Source organism: Babylonia areolata, chromosome 19 (genome assembly GCF_041734735.1).
Source record: "Babylonia areolata isolate BAREFJ2019XMU chromosome 19, ASM4173473v1, whole genome shotgun sequence".
Lineage (NCBI taxonomy): Eukaryota > Metazoa > Mollusca > Gastropoda > Neogastropoda > Buccinidae > Babylonia > Babylonia areolata.
In genome coordinates this window covers 42,027,222-42,034,721 of record NC_134894.1, presented here as the reverse complement: position 1 = coordinate 42,034,721, position 7,500 = coordinate 42,027,222, and positions in this window count along the sequence as shown.

Sequence of the window (7,500 nt, the reverse complement as noted above, 5' to 3'; positions counted from 1 at the left end):
TCCACAACACTTCCGTCCGAACCACACATCGGCCAAGAGGGTGGTAATGGAAGACCACTCCAGCAGAAAAGTTTCTCACCCATTTCCACGTCGTCTGATGAGGTGGAATATAATTTCTCTCCACTCTACCCTGGTCGGTGTCTCCGTCGCCTGTCTTCTGGACAATTACGTTCAATTTTCTGTCTCAGACGATCGCTATGTATGTGTTGTTTTGGCAGGACGATCGATGTTTTGGGGTGGGGGCGTGAGGGGTGGGGTTGGGGGAGGGATGTCCGTCGTGTACAGAGCAGGAGGAGAAGGTGGTGGGGGGTGGCGATTGTTGTACCTGACCTTAACTCTGAGCAAATCGAAATTTGCTAAACCCGGGTGTCGTCATCTCAGTGTGCCATTGTTTTTCCTTCTTTGTTTTTTGTTGTTGTTTGTTTGTTTGTTTGTTTGGATTTTGTTGTTGTTGTTTTGTGGGGGGTTTTTGTGAGAACTCCAGATAGTAGACTTGTTTATTTTTATGTAATAACATAACTATAATACAGTAAGTTTCCATAGGGTTGGGGGTGTATGTTTATTTCTCTGCTGTTGTGTTTTTAATATATCGAGTGTGTGCCTCTGTGTGTGTGTGTGTGTGTGTGTGTGTGTGTGTGTGTGTGTGTGTGTGTGTGTGTGTGTGTGTGTGTGTTATTGTATTGCATTGTATTGTTCTTATTTGCACTACACTGTGTTACTCTTTGTTGTTGCAACAGATTTATCTGTGTGAAATTCGGGCTGCTCTCCCCAGGGAGAGTGCTGTACAGTGCAGTAAAGTATCCTTTTTTCTGCCTACAGGTGTGTGTTTGTTTTGTTTTTTTCTATTTGAAGTGGATTGTTTTTTAATTTTTACCAGTGACAACCTTTTGTTGCCATACTTTCATTTACGTGCGCAAAGTGCATGCTAGGCACGGGACTTTGGTTTATTGTCTGATACGCTAGGCACGGGACTTTGGTTTATTGTCTAATACGCTAGGCACGGGACTTTGGTTTATTGTCTGATACGAATGACCAGCACCAGACCTCCCCTCAAGGGCTAGTGGATTCATACTTGCGAGTATTGAATTCGATCCCATACTCACATAATTATTCTCTCACGCTTCCTAGGCCACCACTCTGTGTGTGTGTGTGTGTGTGTGTGTGTGTGTGTGTGTGTGTGTGTGTGTGTGTGTGTGTGTGTGTGTGTGTGTGTGTGTGTGTGTGTGTTAGTGCGTGTGTGTGAATCAGTTCATGACATGGAGATACTGACAACGGTTCTCTCAGTCATTGAGCTGCATCATACACACACAGAGAGACGATCCTTTGATGGACAGGTAGGATTACTGTATCAGCCACAATGACCTATAGTACAGGGAGAGATACAAACACCATAATGAAGATCAGAAACTATTTGACAAACCTGCACTGATTCTTCATACATTATTTTGATGCGTTTGTTACCTCATTCAGATAGGGCCGTGGCCAGAAATCTGAGTAAACTGGTCATTGTCTTTCTCTCTCTGTCTCTCTCTTTAGTAACCTGACAATTGAGCATATAATTTTTTGACTGTAGCTTGATGAAGCCTTATGTACACGAAAGTGTGTCTTCACAAGTGACTGAGAACGTTTTTTTGTTTGTTTGTTTGTTGTTGTTTTTTACTTTTTGCATTCATTATCAGTTGTTTCGCTTGTCAGTTTAACGACTTCTCTTTTACGAAGTCCTTTAAGTAATTTCCTGAAATTGTATTTAGATTTTTTTTTTCTTCAAATTCCACCCACATTTCACCCTCATTTGCCCAGTTTCCCCCAACCCTCCATTCATTCACATCTCCCACCCCTTGTAACCGATAATACTCAAATGTAATCATAAATACTTTAACAAAATGTCTTCAATCACTGATATGTGTGACGGGACATTAAACAAAACCCACACACACACACCCCCTGTGTCTCTCTCATGTTTGCTGTTGCTACCTTCTGTCTGTTTCTTCGTGTGTTTCCTTTTTCTTTGTCGTGGATATCAATTAGAAGATTGCGAGAATAGCTCATGTCTAACATTCCTTCCATGATATCATTCTGATCTCTCTTTTTTTTCTCTCTGTATCTGCCCCATCTCATGTTTGTATCTTTCTCTACCTCTATGTCTGTCTGCCTCTCTCTCTCTCTCTCTCTCTCTCTCTCTCTCTCTCTCTCTCTATTTATCTATCTATCTATGCATCCGCCCGTCTGTCTGTCTCTCCCTCTCTCGGTCTCTCTCGCTCTCTCTTACTATCTATCTATCTGTCTGTCCATCTATGTCTCTCTGTCTGTCTGCCTCTCTCTCTCTCTCTCTCTCTATATATATATATATATATATATATATATCCCTCGCTGTCTCTCTGTCTCTGTCTCTCTCTGTGTGTCTCCCTGTTAGTCTCTCTGTCTCTCTCTCCCCTTCTCTCTCTCCTTCTCTCTCTCACTCTCTCTCTCTCTCTCTCTCTCTCTCTCTCTCTTTCTCTCGAGGCTGGATCTCTATCTCTTTCAAACACAAATGGAGTATCCCTACATGGTGACGTTTTGCCCGGAACTGATAAGAGCCACGATGTCTGGGCTGAACAGCTTCCGGAAATGAACATATCTTCACCCTTCCGTTCCATAAAAATCTGTCGACCTGGCATAATAGAACCTTGCTCTCACAACCCTAAGTGTGTGTGTGTGTGTGTGTGTGTGTGTGTGTGTGTGTGTGTGTGTGTGTGTGTGTGTGTGTGTGTGTGCGTGTATTTCTGTGTCTGTGTGTCTGTTTAAGTGTCAGTCTCTCTATCTGTCTATGCCTGAGTGCATGCGTGCGTACGTGTTGTGTATGTCTGTGTGGTGTGTGTCTGTGTGTGTGTGTGTGTGTGTGCGTTGTATGTGTGTATGTGTGTGTGTATGTCTGTGTGTTTGTGTGTGGGTGTGTGTACGTGAACAAGCCCGTGCCTATCATATATCTCTCTCGCCCACACAAACAAATTATTTTCCATGTATAGGGAAATATGATATCTTAATGTGAAACGTCTCAAATATTGTACACTGAATGAACGGCTAGATGAATAGCCAAGAAGGGAGGTTTTTTTCCCTGTGAACTTTCATAGTGAAATTGCATTCAGTTATACCCACCAACACTGCTGGATACGAAATACCAGTGTGCTTTTTTCCGGTTAGTCCTAAATATAAAATTTTGAGAGGGTGTTACAGCAACGGATGTTGGGAAAACTGACTCTGTAAATAATGTTGAATGGAGACCATTACTACTTCCTTCCAACGGTATTACTCCGTAAAACTGAGGAAACTAGAGACTGACTTGTCTGACCTGCTGATATCATCAACAACTATCTACCTGAAGATCCAGTCATCAGCCCCATCCACATGTAATATGCGGCTTCTGTCCAAACGTGTGTGTGTGTGTGTGTGTGTGTGTGTGTGTGTGTGTGTGTGTGTGTGTGTGTGTGTGTGCGTGCGTGTGTGTGTGTTTGTGTGTGTGTGTGTGTGTGCGTGCATGTGTGTGTGTGTGTGCAGTGCGTGCATGTGTGAGTATGCACAAGTTTTTATATTGATATGCACTTGTATGTATCCTAATTTCGACTGTATCTGTGTTTGTGTATGATTTTCGATTTATGTTCGTACCTTGTTATGGACTATCCCCCCAATATTCCTTGTGACACCGGTACACTTCGTAATAAAGACATAATTTGTTCTATTCTATTCTATTCTATTCTATTCTATTTCTTTCCAGGGACCAGGCATCACCGAGGCAAGCTCCAACTGACCCTGTGGGGCTTTGTGGAGTGATGGAGGGGCCCTGATCACAGAACTGACAGTGAACTAACTGGGTGATCCACAATGGCTCCCTAAGGAAGCAGATTATATTGCCTGTAAGACTGGAGTGATGAACTGAGACCGAAAAACAAGGTATCGATTCGTGACCTCTTCAACGGCAGTAACCCAAAATCCTCAAGTTGCAGTGGTGTTGAATATGGTAACGAGAATTTCAAGTCTACCTTCTGGCCAGCTACCTTCGATTTATCTCAAATGGTTGTGGGTTGTTTTTTGTGGTTTCTTTGATTTACGAACTTTTTTTTGGTAATAGCTAGCGTGTTATCTCCTCGACCCATTCTTGCATAGCGCAACGGTCGTAAGTAGAAGGTAACACTGCCGACAGCAAAATCCTCGTATCGGGCGCACACACGAAGTTAAAAAGCAGAAAAAAAATTATAAACACAGATTTGCTCTTTAGCAAATATTTTCTCAAACTTAATTTTTAGCTTCCTGACACTGATTCTCTCATATAAAGGTATGCGTTCGTGAATAACAAAACAGCACACACAGAGTCAAGGGGACTCGGATTATTAACAACGGGCGCAATAGCCGAGTGGCTAAAGCGTTGGACTTTCAATCTGAGGGTTCCGGGTTCGAATCACGGCGACGGCACCTGGTGGGTAAAGGGCGGTGATTTTTACGATCTCCCAGGTCAACATTATGTGCAGACCTGCTTAGTGCCTGCACCCCCTTCGTGTGTATACGCAAGCAGAAGATCAAATACGCTAAAGATCCTGCAATCCATGTCAGTGTTCGGTGGGTTATGGAAACAAGAACATATCCAGCATACACCCCCCGAAAGCAGAGTATGGCTGTCTACTGGCATACAAACTACACAACCTCAATCCAGAGAGAAGCTTCTGGAGTTCTGAATGTGTGTGGACTCCTCGCAGGACACATACAGCACTGGGTGCAAAACCCGAAGCACCAGTTCAGCTGCCTATGTTGTCATTAATGGTTCACCACAGGTCTTAGGTCACTCAGTCCTCGCGGGGCTATTTTATGGCGGCCTGGGTAATCAGTGATACCAGCTAATCCACTGCTCAGGAAAGAGTGTTATCAATACACTTTTCGGGAAAACAGTATAAAAAAAAAAAGTCGGGCTTGATCGTATTTTTTTCATTCCTATATCTTTATTCATTTCTTTGTTTGTTTGTACATAAAGAGAGGGACAGCACAAAGTCGTAGGCAAGATAATATGGTCCGTATGAACAAAGGTAGAAGCAAAACAAAGGTTGGAAACAGAGGAAGAACGGGAATAAGGAAATCGTAAAGAAACAGAAGGTGAGGAAGAAAGCAGATGAGAAGAAGAAGAAGAGCGACGACAACAACAATAAAAACGACAAAGGGGAAAGGAGATACAAGAAAAGCGATGATGTTTTAATGAAGGAGACTACGATAGGAGCTAGCTGTAACGACGACAACGACGACGATAAGAACGATGACGATGACGATGACGATAAGATTAGGGAGGGAGAGAAGGAATCGTGATAATGATGATGATGATGATGATGAAAAGGTTGGGACCAGGAATATTCAAAAGATCATGATAATGATGAAAACTACTTCATTTGTTCACATTAGGTTGTGTGTGTGTGTGTGTGTGTGTGTGTGTGTGTGTGTGTGTGTGTGTGTGTGTGTGCCTTTGTATGTCTGTATATATATATATATATATATATATATATATGTGTGTGTGTGTGTGTGTGTGTGTGTGTGTGTGTGTGTGTGTGTGTGTGTGTATGTGTGTGTGTGTGTGTGTTTTCTTGTAGATTGGAAAACAACGAAGACTATATATATATATATATATATATATATATATATATATATATATATATATATATATATATACATCTACTATATATAGAAAAGAGAAAGAGACAGAGAGTGACAGACACAAGAGACAGAGATACACGACAGTGAGGGAAAACAAAAACCAGTTACCAAATGAAGACATAAACAGGAAATTCGCAAATGTTGTGAACAAAAATTCTGAAGAAAAAAAAGATTAACGCGATACTAGTAAAGAAACAGCAGGGATGCGGGGGTGAGAGGGAGGGGGCGGGGGTGGGCGGGGGCGTAATCTTGTAGCAGGAGGGGAGTCGATGAAGTAAATCTTTGGCACGGACAAAAATGCAACCAGGATTACTTACCCTCTGGAGGTTGGGCAAGGGAGCATTTTATAATCATGCACTTCTTCAATGTGAACGTTCGTGTTTCCATTAACGCGCAAATTAACTGTGGGGGTCATGACAGTTTCAGCCAGAGTTACAACGGTTCTGCTAAATCTGCCAGAACGTATCACCCCCCGACACCCCCCCCCCCCCCTCTCACCCACCCCTCACCCCCCAAAGAAAGGAACAAGATAAGGTGAAACGAAACGGTAAATCTTGGTTAGTGAGAATCCTGGGAAGTCGATGGCTTTACTGGGCGTTTCCTTCTCATTTACTAAACTTCTTCGTTGGTGTGCGTGTGAAATCTGCACCAAATTGAGGGATTGTGCATGATCTTTGACATCTACCTTGATATTCACAAGAGAGCAGGATGTTGCTTCCACTTTCTCTGTTTCTCTTTTACTGTTCCTGGCTCTCTCCCTCTCCCTCTCCCTCTTCCTCTCCCTCTCTCTCTCTCTCTCTCTCTCTCTCTCTCTCTCTCTTTCTCTCTGCCTGTCTGTGCGTGCGCTTTTTTGTTTCTCTGTCTTTCTGTCATTGTCTCTATCTGTTTGTCTGTTTGTCTGTCTGTCTGTCTGTCTGTCTGTCTGTCTGTCTCTCTCTCTCTCTCTCTCTCTCTCTCTCTCTCTCTCTCTCTCTCCTTCGCTCTCTCTGCTTTCATTTCTTTGTCTCTCTCTCTCTCTCTCTGTCTGTCTGTCTCCTGTCTCTCTCTATGTCTCCCCTCTCTCCCCCTCTCTTTCTTTCTATTTTTGTCTTTCTCTTCCTCTTTCTTTTTTCTTTCTTTCTTTTTTTCTTTCTCTCCCTCTCTCTCTCAGTCAGAGTCAATACAATCTGTAACCCCAGGGAACCGTTGTGGCTGACACAGTTCATTCTCTGGCAGTACAGAGGTCAATGTCCCTTCATCGCCTAATGCCTCCCGTGGGATCAGATTTCTGTCGCGGGTGTCTGCCTTACTTCCGGTGTAGCCTGGGACACTGAATTGCGTGCGGCAATTCATCCTAGAATCTACCCCCACCCCATCCCTCCACAGTCCCAAGAAAATAACATTCTCACAATAGCCGAATGGTTAAAGCGCTGGACTTTCAATCTGAGGGTCCTGGGTTCGAATCTCGGTGCACCTGGTTGGTAAAGGGTGGTGATTTTTCCGATCTCCCAGGTCAACATATGTGCAGACCTGCTAGTGCCTGAACCCCGTTCGTGTGTATGCGCATGCAGAAGATCAAATACGCACGTTAAAGATCCTGTAATCCATGTCAGCGTTCGGTGGGTTATGGAAACAAGAATATACCCAACATGCACACCCCCGAAAACGGAGTATGGCTGCCTACATGGCGGGGTAAATAACAAACAAACAAACGGTCATACACGTAAAATGTTACATGTCTGTCTGAGTGTGTATGTGTGTTCGTCTGAAATCTGATTGAATGACACAGGAAACGAATGATGAGCGCCCAGTGGCAGCCGTCAGTCGGCTCTACCCAGGTAGGCAGCCTGTGGT